This window comes from Mustela lutreola, chromosome 5 (genome assembly GCF_030435805.1).
Source record: "Mustela lutreola isolate mMusLut2 chromosome 5, mMusLut2.pri, whole genome shotgun sequence".
Taxonomy (NCBI): Eukaryota; Metazoa; Chordata; class Mammalia; order Carnivora; family Mustelidae; genus Mustela; species Mustela lutreola.
In genome coordinates this window covers 26,260,975-26,277,002 of record NC_081294.1, presented here as the reverse complement: position 1 = coordinate 26,277,002, position 16,028 = coordinate 26,260,975, and the positions used below count along the sequence as shown (strand labels likewise).

General features: G+C 35.4%; 1 pseudogene; it reads left to right on the top strand.

Moving 5' to 3' along the window:
- Positions 1-7,198: 7,198 nt before the first annotated feature.
- LOC131831104 (programmed cell death protein 6-like) overlaps positions 7,199-16,028 on the top strand; it is a 32,458-nt pseudogene continuing 23,628 nt past the window's right edge.

Sequence of the window (16,028 nt, the reverse complement as noted above, 5' to 3'; positions counted from 1 at the left end):
ACCTCGTCCGAGGGTGCCCACCTCCTCCTGGCACAACTTTCCCTGCTCCCCCTCTCCTAAGCCCTGAAACTTCGCTGGAGAGTGTTTTTAATAAATCTTGCCTTGCACCCACTTTGCCTGGTGTTGTGTTTATCTCGCTGGAAAAACTTTACAAAAACTAAGTTAATTTTGAAAGGAAAAAGGTGGATTTAATTCTGTTTCTTAAAGTTAATTTAGAGAATAAAAATCCTTTATGTCTGAAAAGTAATACTGATTGTCCTCAAATATTGTTAGTTTGGAGGTGTTACATGGAATAGGAGATACTGAAAAAGGAAGAAGGGAATCTGAAGTTTCCATACCACAAATATCAATCAATATTTAGAATTTGAATGTATCAAAATTCCAAAATAATCCTTCAATCAATATTTTCTGGTATATGTATCTCATATAAAGACAAGAGCCTGTTGAAAGAAGAAAAACTTAATGGTACTTTCTCCCATCCCCACCCAAATACCTCTGTGAAGACCTATCCGTTCTTCACAGTGGTAATCAGACATCTCTTATGTACAAAGACTTTTGCATTCACATAACAAATTTCTCCTGGTTTTCCCCACTATTAATCAGCTACTCCTGATTTGCTGCTGTCAATCAAATATTGCATCATTAATCCATTTACAATTAAAGTGTGATACATTTTGTAGTAAAATTTTGTTAAATCCAAAAGATCCTGTTTATCCCTGTGTGATGGGAAAACACCTGCTATTTAGAGGATCATTCTAACTAAGACTAAGAACACCCCCACTTGATATTGTAATGCAAATATTTTTTGAAAACCATAGTTTGAAAAACAAAACCTAATTAATGCTGTAACTGAGGAGTCACAAAGCAAAATGCAAGCTAATGCAAGCCACATTTTTTTTCTAAAAGAGTTGGAAAATTCAATTAGAAGAATATTTTAAGTGGTGTTTTAAGCTGTTTTAAGATCAGCCTTGGGTCTTCCTCTAGACTTTATAATATATATTTTGTAAACTATTTCATCTTTTCACCCTCAACTTTCCTCACATTTGGCACTGATTTAGACTATTTAGAATGGAATGGTTTCCCTTTCTTTAAACAGATCTTTCTCTTAGGGAAGTTCTACTGACCTCCCTTCCTAATTGGTAATAGATACTATGTAATTCTCAGTATTCTTCACCAAGAACTTTACTAGCATGATTGATCTTTTTAGTATTAATCTTCCCTTTACTCTGCTTTGTGATCTAGCTTATGATGGGGCAGTGCCTGAGAGAGCCATAGCACCGGTTTCTACAATAAAAATTTTCTCTTATAGGGAAGTTTTCAAGTTCAACTTCTTACTGTTTTTATGAAGACAAAATATAGCTGACCCAAAGGTATTCTAATAGCACATCATGGGAAGACCAACTAGCCAAAAACATCATCTGATGTTCATTTGTTCCTTAGTTTAAGGAGAGAAAAGCAAATCACACCTTGTATGTAATGCCATAAATGTGCTTTCTTTGGTCGATTATGAAGAGTGGCACTGGATTTTAACACGTTGATCTTTGACTTTTGGGGGTGAGATTTTATAATTGTCTAATCATCTGATTTTCTTCCAGTGTAATCATTTAATTAAGGTATAAAAACATAATGAAGGCAACATGGAAAGTACTAATATTAATATATAACATTTATTGAATGTCAACATTACGCTAAGAATTATACAAAGCACAAAATCAAAGTGCCTGCTAGTTACCTTAGCATACATCTGCCAAATTTGTTAAGCAATTACAAAATTTCTTAAGACCTAGAAAGTGTCTTTATAACCAAAAAGATTTGGCTAATCCTTTCACCAAAATCTTTATCATTGATCTATTTTAATAGTAACTGCTTAGAAATACTACTTCCATTGTCTTAATACATGTGTCAGAGTGAACTGGAATAACTAAATCTTCCTGTCAAATTAACAAGGTAGTGAGTGGTGGGGGTGGATAAAAAACCCTCACAAAAATTAATTTTAGGGGCTTCTTCGTGGCTCAGTAAGTTGTCTGTCTTCATCTAGGTCATTATCCCAGGGTCCTGGAATCAAGTCCCACATCAAGCTCCCTGCTCAGTGGGGACCCTGCTTCTCTCTCTCCCATTCCCCCTGCTTGTACTCTCTCTCTCTGACAAATAAATAGATAAATCTTAAAAAAAAAAACTAATTTTGATCTTAAAGGAGAGATTTTTGTCTCATCCTAATAAAAGTCACTGTATGCTGATGATGAGGGAGCAGGAAGCTGGCTGAGGACAAAGCAAAAGCTGGCACCTTGCACCCCCTCTCCACCTGCTCCCTCCCTTTGGCTTGGAATGTGTGACATTCCTCAGGCACCCCTGACTGCCATAAGAGAGAAACAAATAGTTAACTTGCAGAGATCACAATCCTGCAAGACAGAGTCTCCCTTGGTTTACAAATGTCCTAGAGATCTGCAGACAAAGATGTTACCTTATCTATAGCACAATTTCCAGAGGCAAATAACTCAGTTCCTCAAGCCCTAAATAAAGTTAAATTTCTTCTAAACCCAAATCTCACTAACAAAGACGCTTGATAGCAGAAATGTGAATGGCTCAATGTGAATGGCTCGGCCAAAAGAACACTGATCAAGTCGCAAGGCCTCCAGTACCCCGGCACCTTGTAGGCCCTCTTTAGCATATGAAAACCCCGTTGATACCTTCCTTCCCCTCACCTTCCACCAACCACAGGGTACATAACCTGCCATCCCTCACAACCCAGGGCAGCATCTCTTCCTGCCCAGGGGTTCTGTCCCCGTGCTTTAATAAATCACCATTTTGCACCAAAGATGTCTCAAGAATTCCTTCTTGGTCATCGGCTCCGGACCTCAGCCCACTGAACCTCACCTACATTCTAGAACTTCATCACTACCATATATTCCCTAGCTGAAACAGACTGTGAGCATTGTGCTGATTTTGAATTCTGTGGTGATTTCACTGGCCACATATTCACAAAAAGGGAAAGCCAATAGCTATTCTTACAAATAATTTATGAGCTTTTAAAGTACAGAAGTCCTATCTCCCTTTTTCCCTTTATGACTAAATTGATCCCCTCCCCCAAAAGAAAAAGAAGGGTGGGGTAGTGGAAGTGGGGAAAGAGACAGAGAAGTCAGTATGCATATGATACCTACTTTTCTTCACCATTCATTCTTCTTACTTCCCAACTTGACATCCACACTTACAGGGAAAACTCAAAAATCTCTTGTAACCTCCAATTACCGAATCAAAAGGCTTTTACATAGTCTTTACTTTCTTACTTTTACTTAGTCCTTGTTTTCAAGGAGAATATGAAACAGTTGACACTGTTGATACTGTTGAACAGCCTCTTTTACTAGTTTTTCTTTCCAAGGCTTTGTGACACTGCTTTCTCCTCAGGTCCCATTGTCATCTTCTTTTAACATCCTTTACTACGTCTTTGACTTTTTCCACCCTCTAAATGGAGGCATTTCTATGACTTCCATTATTGATATCTTAATTACTTTGTCTTCAGTGACTCCTTTTATTCTTGTATTCACCATATGAATTTAATTGTGAGGTCTAGTCCACACCTCTGTGATCTCTCTCTTGTCCCTCTGCTCCAACCACACTGGACTTTTTGGCATATCTTGTATTTGTCAACCCAGCTCTCACCCCAGAGGTTTTGTATTTGATGCTCTCTTTACTGGGACTGTTCTTCCCCCAAGTATCTGAAATCTCCTTCAGCTCTCTGCTGAAATGTTGCCTTATAGGTGAGGCTATCCTATATCATCCCATGAAAATACTAATTCCTACTCTCCACACTCACTTTCCTATTTTATGTTTCTCTATGCTATTCAACACTCCAGACATATACATTTTTTTGTTTGCTTATCAACTGTCTCCACATCCTGTAATATTTACATCATAAAGGCTGGTATTTTGTGTGTTTTGTTCACTGCTATATTCTCAGTGCTTAGAACGGTGCCTGACACACAATGGGCTTCAGTCAATATTTATTGCATGAATGAATGAGTTAGCAGACTTATAAGAAAGTCAAAACTCTTCATAGCTGATGCCATAGGGATGATGGCAGTGGGGCAACTTCGTGGGTCACATTTCAAAGTGTGGTATGAAGATTTGTGTGGAAGTGATTTATGAAGGCACTTCTCTAGAGATAGTCCTGGAGAAGACAGAAATAATTAGCAGGAGATAGCCCTGAAACTGACTCCAGTGCTTTTTCCTGGAAAGCCCCTTACTGGTGAGATAAATTAGTCAAACATCAGTTTTATAACAGTCTTGAGTTCAGCTGAATTAATTACTTTGTATAATCAACAATTTGAATTGTATTAATATGGCCAAACACCGTTTATTGAGAAAATCAGTGATGTATGGAAACCAAGTAAGATTGAAATTTCATGGTCTTGGCAGGTCATTTTTACCAAAAACCAAATGATATTCCACTAAAAATCACAAAGGTTCTTATTTTGAATTTTTACTATATTCATATTGGACCCTTCTAAGACCAGCATTTGGTCTCCCCATTATTTTTTATGTCCATGGGCCCATAAATCCCATTAAACAAAAAAAAAAGTCTTCATAAAAATATTCTGTCAAAAGGCTTTCTGTTAACAAAACTAAGTTTTTTTACACTCCTGAAAATTTGTCGTAAAATTCAGAACTCTCTGAAGTCTAGTTAATTCACAGAACATTAGCTTGCTTTCAAGAAAGCAAATATCAAAGTGAGTTCAAAGTAAAATGTTCGGGCACAAGAGTATATAGCCATGTCAGAAAAGGCTTTATTTTAAAATACTTCCTTTGAGGAACATTTGTCTAGACATGTCTTCTTGCCTCATGTGAAATTAATAGCTTAAAAAGAACTCTGTGAATGGTTCCAAATGCAAACTTTAAAATTGTTGAATAACTTAATAAGGATGCATTTCATTCCTGGTTTACCAAATACGGTTTTGACAATGCTTCCAACAGTCAAGATGGTTTCTAAAATGGAAAATGCCACATTATTTAATAATAATGGCACCCTAAAAGGAGGACTGTAAATGTTCTTTAAGAGATTACCTGCATAGACCATCTATTTGGTATTGAAAAAAAATAAGTTGATTAGAGTGTCCTTTGAGATCATTAAGGAAGTAGAAAAAGGTCTTCTAAATTAGAAAAAGTCCTAAGTCAAAGAGAAAGTCTGAGCCTCTCTTCTATTAGCAAACAGAACCGTGCATCTATGCAAGAATTGGGTAAAATAGCATTGGTCTTTATGAAGTGGGCATCCACTTTGATGGAGAAAGTAGACTCTCTGAGATACTACACACAGTACTTGTGTCTCAGATACTCTTGCATATCCTGTCTTATTCAGTCCTCAAAAACAACCTTGTCAGATAGAGATAATTATGTGTATATTACTGATTTAAAAAAAAAAAAAAACTTACAAGTGATTCAGAGACTTGTGGCCAAACTGGAATATGAACCTAGGTCTTATGACTCCGTAGCCAGTATTCTTCCCCTAAATCACACTATCCCATGAGTCTATCCAGTTACCTGAGGCAGAAACGGTATTCACGATCTCTTGGTCAAAAAGTATCATGAGCACTGTCACAGATTTCAGTACTCCACCCACATTCCTTCAGAAACATCTCACAGAGATGTTTATATTCTCTCTGTCTATTCCAGATCCTATGGCTGTGTAACAAATTACCCCACAGTTAGGTGGCAGGAGACCAGCTACTTATTATGCTCATGGATTCTGCAATTCAAGAGTTTGAACCAAGCATGGCAAGGACAGAATGGCCTCTGCCGATGATGTCTGGGGCATCAGCCAGAGGGCTGAGGGATGGAATCATTAGAAATCCACCTTATTCACATGTCTGTGGTTGGTGCTGGCTACAGGTTTAGATCTTAGATGGAGCTGTCAACCAGACCTCTCCATGTGGCCTGGGCTTCCTTATTACATGGTACATCAGTTCTGAGGGCAAGACTAGCCCAAGAGGAGTCAGAATCAGCCGGGTATAACACCTTTTTAGAGCTAGCCTTGGAATCCATACAGTGTTAGTTCTGATGCATTTTGTTCATTGGAAGTGAGTCATTAGGGCAAGCACACATTTAAAAGAAGAAGAATTTGACTCTCTTTTGTGGGAAGAATGTTGGAGACTTTGTGAAGATTTAAATATTTTAAATTACCACAGTGCTCTTCCACCTGGCTTTGGAGTGCTTTTGCTTGCAAGAGCCTGCCCTGTGACTCTCCCCTGGAAGACTGCCCTCAGGTTCGAGTCACTTTGTTCGCATGCCAGAAGGAACTGAAAGTTGACATGAGGAAACTCTATTTCACAGGGTGGAACATAACTCGCATTCTGATCCTGCAGATTCAAAAGAAGCTACCCTCCACAGAGCTTTGTTTAAAAACACACCCTTGTTTGGTTTCTTTTTTTTTTTCCCCCTTAATACATTTTTGTAAATAAATTTTCAACTCATGGTCCTTTCCCTGGGAACTCAACGTATGACAGGGATGACTAACATATCTGCAAAATGATCCTGACTTTGAAAGGCAAATTCTAATGGTTACCATTTTTGCTGTTCCTATCTGCCCCCAGCATGTAGTACATAGTCATTTATTCTAAAGAGTTTTGCCAAGATTTATTAATTCACGGATTCTGACCATCAGAAAATATTTGGAAATGCTTTATATTTTAAAATCTGAGCCTCTTTTGATTGCTGAGAGGTTATCATTACTTTTATTAAACTTTCTTCTCTAGCTAATTTCTTAAAGACATATTCCCTTTGTAGTAGAGCTTTAGATTTCTCTGAGCAATTAATTGGACATTTTCCCAGTAATTGCTTTTGCATACAATATTTGTGCATTAAAGAAGAGAAAAAACGTGTTCAATAGAATTTCCTTTGAAAGGCAGTCGATATGACATTACATTGTAGATACCATCACTAAAGGCAGAGATGCAGTCATATGTAGTGAATAAATATTTGTGGAAGAAACAGCACAAAGAAGGGTGAGAGAGCAGAAGGAAAAGGGGGAGTGAAAGAGCAAGGAGAGAAAATGGAGGAGAGAGTGAGGAGAGACAAGAAGGAAAAGTGGTAGCAAAGAAAAGGCGGCAGTATATTTTTCAGTGATTTCTTCATGGTGATCTCAGAATTTTTCATGAAATCTACAAATCATAATGTGGTTTATGTGTTTGGGTTTCCTGCAGAAGCAGGAATGGAGAAAAATTTTGTGTTAAGTCTGTGCAAGATGCTGAATCTAATTGATGTTGGAATGAAAACCCAAGATCCACTAGATGTTTGTCAGATACTTGCAGAGGTCACTTGGAGGCCACTGGACATTCCAGGTTCTGAAACTGGGGGTTTGGCACACTCTGTAAGGGTCAGAGCAGTCCCAAGTGGCATCTGGGTTACATTTGTTTTTTTCCCAGTGAAAGGATAAGAGCAAAATGCCTTGTCATCACTGGGAACCATAGAGTAGCCTGGCATACTGGTAGACTTTTTAATCTACTTTATGAAGGTGGTTCAATATGGATGTCTCTCAGGATTGTTGCCTTCAAATTTTTAATTTAATGAAAACCTATGGCAACTCACAATTTCTACTTAAACTAGCACTTGTGATGACTGAGAAGTTTTCCCAAACTAAATTTTCTAGAATCTTCATTATTAAGTGGCAGTTTTTATAGAATAGATTGAGAATATTCCCTATTTTGGGTGCTTTCAGAAATATCTAGAAGGCAGGTTAGATCATGTTGCTTTGCACATTTTTAATGAAATCTAAGTTTTACTTGCCAGTGACTCCAAAACAAACCCCTGAACTACCAATACTTCATATTTCCAACAGCAATGTAGAAGCAGTGTGGAATTAGAAGTGAAATTCAGAGACATTTCATTTTGGTGATATCAGGTCTACCAGTCAGAGTTCCAAAGGAAACAAATGACATGGTCAAAGGGGTTGAATTGAATAAATTAAATAAATTTTGGGAAAGATTATTTGCAGAGGTGTAAGCAGGGCCAGGGCAACCAGAAAGGTGTGATTGAAATACATGGGGACTATTAACAACAAGAAACCATGTCACTATGAGGCCTAAAGAGTCAACAACAGACAGCAGTTCTACCAACAGAGGCTGATGAGAACTGAAACTGTGGGAAAAGGCTACCTGAGAGAAACTGTGGCCTTAGGGGCTCAACAACTACCAGAACTATAGTACAATATGGAGAGTACAAGAGGAATGAATATCCTCTTGTTGAATGAATATGAATATCCTCTTGTTGAATGAGTATCCCAACTTTTCTCCAGTCTTAACACTGGTGCTGCTCATTGGCAAAACCTGAAAGAAAGCCAGAGAATAAAGGATCGTGGTTAACTACTCCATAGAGGTCAACATCCCAAGTACAAAATAAGGCAGAAGAGCTGAGAAATTAGGGTAGGGAGACATTTGCTGGAAAATGGAAAATAACCAACATATCCAGTTTCAAATATCATTAGAATTGCCTGTGTTGCTTTTTTCCAATACAGGAGGAAACTCTCATTTCTTTTAAAGTTACCAACTACTTTTAACCCACCTGAACTTTGCCAGGTTGAAATAAACATGAAACTACAGAACAAAATTGGAGAGAAATATATTGTTAGGGGGAAAAATCCGAAAATAACTTACAGACTTTGAAGCTCCTAACTGACTTGAAGCTTTAGAAGTGGAAATAACATGCAAACAGAAATTGAATGCAGGGTAAAGTTCTAACTCTATCTAGAACCCAAAACCTAAGCCTCCAGTCAGATTTGGGAGGGTCCTCAGAATACATCATCCATCTCCCTTGTTCTCCATGAGACAGAGTGATCTGAGTATGTCACACAACTAGAGCTATTGAATTTTAACAGCTCTTGTGTCAAGCTTAGTAAAGGAATACTCTCACCTCAAAATGCAGACATGGATAAGTTTAAAATTCCTACATGAAGTACTTCGGGCACCTTATACAATAAAATACTGAGATATGTTATTTTAAGAAAATGGACACATTTTTGTTATCAGAAGAATCTCGTTTTTTGTTTTTTTGTGTTTTTTTTTTTTTCAGAAGAATGGTTACATTAGGGGAGAGTTATAAACATTTTTCTCTTTTTTTTAAGCATAATATTTTTAAATTTACTGCTGGTTTCCAAACTTCTTTCTTTTTTGAAAGCCCAAAAACAATCACCCTACCACCTCACTCCCATGTAGTTAAATTATATTGATCATTACTAGAGTGACTATATAAATTTATCTCCTAAGCCAGGACATGCTTGAAAGTAAGAGAGGTTGCTAATATTATTAAGATTCTATAATTTTTGAGATTTTTGTTGACTGAAAAATAAATTTTATACAATTGGTAGAACTACAAAGTGGTTCTAGTCCCAAACTATTTCCAAAATCAAAGTTCTAGTTTCAAAAGGTGAAAATAATATATCCATGCATGTTAAAGCAAAAATTTTTTAGAAACTTTCTATTGTTTGTCAAACATCAAAAATTACATCAACAGAATAATTATACTCAATTCAGTCAATATACTGTTTCTCTATTATTGTGTCTCTGACTTTTTTTGAAGTGTTTGTTTTAATATGGCCTTAATTTTTTTAAGAAAAAAAAAAAGCTCTTTTATAAAATTGTTTGGTCATATCTTCAAAACTACATTGAATTTGAAATTGTTAAACTCATAAATTGACATTTGTCTGTGTAAGAAGCTTACTTAAATGCCAGTATTAATAATAATGCTTCAATAAGAAATTAGAAATCTAAAATGCTAAACCAGAAGTGATGCTGGAACTAAAGGTATAAACTAAGACTTACAGACACCCTGTATTTGCTGGAAGGTATAATTCATCGAACTTAAGATTATCAAAATGACAAATACACAGATATTCCTTGCTCTTTTGACCATATCTACACATTAAATCCATGTGCAAATGGGAGTCCTTTTATTGTTATTATAATGATGATCATTAATATTTGATCAGATATGTTTGAAAAAAATAGAACAGCTCTAAATAGTATGTCATCAGGGAAATACACACTAAAATGATGATGAGATACCACTACATGCCTATTAGAATGGCCAAAATCTGAAACACTGACAAAACTAAATACTAGCGAGGATGTGGAGCAACAGGAACTCTCATACTTTGCTGGTGGGAATGTAAAATGGTATAGCCATTTTCAAAAACAGTTTGGTGGGGTTTTTTTTGTTGTTGTTTTTGTTTTTTACAAAATTTAAAAATCCTTACTATACGATGCAGCAAATGTACTTCTTAGTATTTACCTAAAGGAACTGAAAACTTATATCCACACGAAAACCTACACACAGATGTTTATAGCAGTTTTGTTCATAATTATGAAAGCTTGGAAACAAATAAGATGCTTTTTAGTGGAGGAATGGGTAAACTGTAGTACATCCAGACAAAGAAATATTATTTAGCATTAAAAATAAATGAGCTATCAATCCATGGAAAGACAAAAGGAAACCTTAAATGCACATTACTAAGTGAAATAAACCAATCTGAAAAGGCTATATACTAAATTACATTCTGGAAAAGGCTAAACTATTGAGATAGTAAAAAGATCACTGGTTGCCAGAGCACAGAGGATTTTTGGAGCAGTGAAAATACTCTGTACAATATTATAATGATGCATATATTTCATTATACATTTGTTTAAATCCATAGAATGTACAACATCAAGAGTGAATCCTAATTATGGACTTAAGGTGATTATGAGATGTCTATGTAGAGTCATTCTTGGGGAAAGAAAAGTGCCGTTCTGATGAGTGATAATGGGGAAGCCTATGCATGTGTGTGAGCAGCAAGTATATGAGAAATCTCAGTACCTCCCTTTGAATTGTTGCAAACCTAAAACTGTTCTAAAAAAATTAAGTCTTTTGGGCTCCTGAGTGGCTCAGTCAGTTGAGTGACTGCCTTCAGCTCAGGTCATGATCTTGGAATCCTAGGATCCTATGCCATATTGGGCTCCCTGCTCAGCAGGGAGTCTGCTTCTCCCTCTGACCCTTCCCCCTCTCATGCTCTCTCTCTCATTCTTTCTCCTTCAAATAAATAAATAAAATTAAAAAAAAAAACTTTCATGGAGCTTGAGTATATATTCCCTGCTGAATTCGGTGTCTGAAGGCTCTGTATTCCTAGTCAATAGAACTCTTTGACCTTATATAATTAGGAACTCAGGGGTCAATCACTAACCAGACTGCCACAGACTAATGTACTCTACATTTCTGGTATCTTGTTCAGTAATAATTAAAGATTGTATTTGTCCATATCAGTATTTTCAGAATATAAAATTTCTCAGGTAATCAAAGAAAGAGGTAAGCTGAAAATCAATTAGATATGAAACATGAAAAGTTGGATAGGGAAGATTTGATTTCTGTTGATCTCATGGCTTCTTTAAGCTTTGCCAGTATATAAACCTACCCTCACATGGCTCCCACTACAATAGGAATATTCTCTACAGATGTTTTAGATTTTCTAAGAGCAAGAAAGAGAAAGACATTGCAAGGAAGAGAAAGATGTTAAAAAGTGGAGATGAGAAGGTTTCAAAGATGAAGTAGTCTACCTTCTAAATTTTTCTCAAGGACTCATTGTTGAGCTCTGATGTTATGAACTGCTCATCGTAGTATTAATCCAAACTGGGAAAATAAACCCTCCAGAGACTGACTTGACCTATTTTAGGTGTATTGTTTCAACTTCACATTTTCATACTCTGAGTTTCTGGTGTAGTTGTTTCTGTAGGGAAGCCCATAAGAGATTTTAGCATCTGAACTTTTAGCATCAAAGTTCATATAAATACCTTTTTATGTAAAACAAACAAACAAACAAAAACAAACAGACAAAAAAACTCATATAAATGGTTACATGCTCCAAGATGGAATTCTTAGTATTTCTAAAATATTCTCCTTTAATGATATGATAGTTATGATAGTTACCTTTTTTTTTTTTTTTTTAAGAGGTGGAGAGGCGCAGAGGGAGAGGGGAAAGAGAGAATCCCAAGCAAACTCCACACCCAGCTCAGAGCCTGACATAGGGCTCGGTCTCACAACCCTGAGATCTTGACCTGAGCTGAAATCAAGAGTCAAATGATTAACTGATTGATCCACCCAGGCGCCCCTATAATATTCATCTTTTACTGAGGTACAAATGAGGAAAAATCATTCTCATTGCCTTACCTGTTCCCATTCTCCTAAGTAGTTGTTTTTCTGCTGAAATGAATGGAATTCTACAAATTCCCGAGTCTTTCAAAATAATACATTTGTTTTTTTTTTTAAGTCAACTAGCCAACACATAGTACATCATTAGTTTTTGATGGAGTGTTCAGTGATTAATTAGTTGCATATAACACCCATTTATATGACAGACACATCCTTTCCTTAAACTGACCAAGCATTTTCACTTACTCAATGGGAAAATATAAATATAAGTGTGTAGGGAAATATTACTTGCTTCCAGATTAGGAACATTAGGAATTGCTCAAAACAATTTTAGATCCTCTTGAATTGATTTTATTGTCCTTTCATCTGCCTCACACTTTAGTGGAAATATTTTCTCTAAGAGCCTTACTGACTATGCTGATTCCTCCGAAAAAGCTTTTTCCAAATATCTTTTCATTATTGATTTCTAATTTAATTTTCTTATTGTTGGAGACTATGCTTGGTTTGATCTCAGTCTTTTAAAATTTGTTGAGACTTGTTTTATGGCCCAGAATATGGGCCATAAGAACATAAAATTATTCTTCTTCTATAGAATGTCTAAGTATGAAATAGGTCAATATGGTTGATAGTGTTGTTCACATCTTTATAATCTCACTCATTTCATGTATGTATGTTTGAGTAATTGTTGAGAAAAGAGAGTTGAAACCTGCAACTAACACTGTAGATTTGTCTAATTTCTACTTTCAGGTTTGTCATTTTTTTACTTCATGAATTTTGAAGCTCTGTTATGCGGGATATACACATTTAGAATTACTACCTTTCCTGGCCCATTTTTAATTGACCTATTTATCATTGTGAAAGATATCTCTTATCTCTGATAACATACATTATTAGAAATTTATATTGTCTAATGTTAAAATAGTCATTCCAGCTTTCTTTCTACTAGTTGCTCATGGCATCTATATATCCATCATCTTACTTTAAATTTCTCTGTGACCTTATGTTAGAAGTGGTTTACTTATAGACAGACGTGGCAGAATCTTGCTGTTTTATCCATAATGACAACCACTGCCCTTTACTTGGAGTAGTTAGGCCATATCATGGCAAGTTTGGGGCCCTTATTTTTTAAAATATTTTTTTAGCTCACTTTCCCCCTCCTTTCATAACACATTCTTCAATTATGATAGACCCTTTACGTTATTCCTCAAGACACTGAGGCTCTATTTATCTTATATTTATATATATTTTTATATTTATATTTTTAGTCTTTTTCTCTGTTAGGTATTTTTAATTTTTGTTTATTTCATCATGAATAAAAATAAACACTTTTTTAAATGGTTAAGGATTTTTTATTATAGAGTCTCTGTTTGTATTCTTTATTATTTAATTAAATTGCTTGTCTTTCCTTGTACATTTAAGAAATTAGTCCATTCATTTACATTGAAAATATTTATATTCATTCCTTATTTATTTCACTTGTAGAATATGTATGTATATATCCATACAGAAGTTACAAATTTTTTAACATATGTATTCAAATTGATTATTTTCCTTTATGAATTTTTTGTTTTGCATTCTACCTAGAAAGGCCTATTTCATTTATAAGAAATAAAACAGTCTCATTTACTTTCTCAGATTTGGTTTTTTTTTTTAATTTTGAAGCTTAAAATTTTGATTTATCTGGAATTTAGATTTGAAAAGTGAAGTAGCAAGACTTTTTCCTATATACATAGTGCTTACTGGATTTCTAATACTGCTTACTGGATAATCCATCTTTCTACCCACTGATCACACTTATCACCTGAATCAGGATTAGGTTCACCTGTGAGTTAGATACTAAAAATAAAAGTGACATACACAAGAAAAAGTGTTCTTGTACTTTACAGTGGAGGCCGATAGCTTGGTGTTTATATAGTGGCTCTACTCCATTAAATCCTCAGAGGCACATGCTATCTCATTGACCTCTAAAATATGGGGCTTTAGGGTCCAAATCAAATGTGAGTCTAAATGTGGTGCTGTTTGCTTCACATCGGTTTCATTTGTATGCTGAGCAACAGGATGAAGGATATGATGAAGAAGAAAACAAGGAAAAGCTGTAGAAATAAATTATTTTTAAGTCAGTTTCCCGAAAGCTGTTAGATAACACTTCAGCTTAAATATTGTTGGCCAAAAATTATTCTTAGCTACACATATTGCAAAAGATGCTGGAAAAAGTATTCTTCATTTTGAGCATGGATTTGCCCACCTAAAAATGATAGAACTATGGGAAAAGTCAACAAAAGACTATTAGGGACAAACTGGTAGTCTCTGCCAAACTCCCCATTATGGTTCCATCAGTCCCAATAGATCCTTCATATCTAGATTCTTGCATTTTACTGCCCTCACTATGAGTTTTCCCTGTGCCAGTGCTATTCTGTTCTAATTAACACACACTTACTGCCTTTGTATCAGTTAAGAGTAGGCCCTCTCCCCCCTCCAACCAATTTTTTGGATTTGTATTGAACAATCCATAGTAATTGAAATTTTTATATACAGATTTTTTATTTTAAAAATATTCAGTGCTTTGAAGGAAAATACCTTAATAAATTTCCTAAGAGTTACCCAAGTCACTGCTAAACATCAGAAAAGAAGGTTACCACTGCTTAACAAGAAGATTGTGGACTTTGGAAGGGAAAATTCAATCTGAGAGGGACTGAATAGAAAGGATTTACATTGATGGGATGTAAATCCTTCTTTTGCATGCTGTTCTACTGATTTTAGTTTAAGTCTGCTGAATATACTAATTCTTCAAGAGACAGATTTCAGTTGTGAAAACTAAAGAGGAGCTGAGTATCAAAGTGAGATCAGTGTGCTGTAGGAAAAAAACAAAAACAAAAACAAAAAACAAAAAACCTGCTCAAAGATATAGAGACCCAAAACAAAAACTTCATGGGATATAGATCCCAGAAATTTACAGAAATCTTAGGAAAGGTTTATGACTTTAGATTATGCAATTAACGGGTTGAGGCAATCCTAAAAATATCTCACAGGTTGAGGAAACTCCAACTGATATCTGGGTTTTGAATCATTTTGTCAAATCCCCCCACCCCATGTACTAAATACAATAAAATCCTGAGTCATTTAGTAGTATTTTACTCAGCAGCTATTAAATTTATAATTTATGTCTTAACACCTTCTCAATATCTAGACCTTTCTTAAACAAGACTCATATTTTTACTAATTGAAGAAGAAAACTTAAGCATTTTAATTTTCTTTTTTAAAGATTTATTTATTTTAGAGAAAGCAAAAGCCTACATGAGAGTGGGAGAAGGGACAGAGACTCCATATAAGGACGGAGCCCAACATGGAGCTCAGTCTCATGACCTGAACCAAAATGAAGAATGGGATGCTTAACCAACTGAGCCACCTAGACACCCAATGAAGCATTTTAATTTTCTTCTTACAGAAGAAATTTATTACTGAGTATTTTCCCTCTATAGTTGCAATTTTGAAAGGCATATTTCCATTATATTTTTGTAATGTTTAAATATAGAAGAACTATTGACTTTTAGATCAATTTTACAAATAAAAACTTTTCCTCAATTACAGTTATTAGCTAAATTTTGCCACAGAACAACAAATGGGTTCAAGAATTTCAACTGTATATGATTTGTGAGATACTATTGCAAAGTTAATGGGGCAGGTCTGTATAGGTAGCCAGTTGGGAGTTCTAATGTCCACTTAATGAAATCCAAATTCATTCCAAGTCCTGATGGCAGTTTCTCACTTAAATATCAATGAAGAAAATTCTGAATCTCTTAGCTGGCTGGAATTCACAGCATAGCCAGCAGTGATTCCAAATTTCTTAGTTATTTAGTACCTCTTTT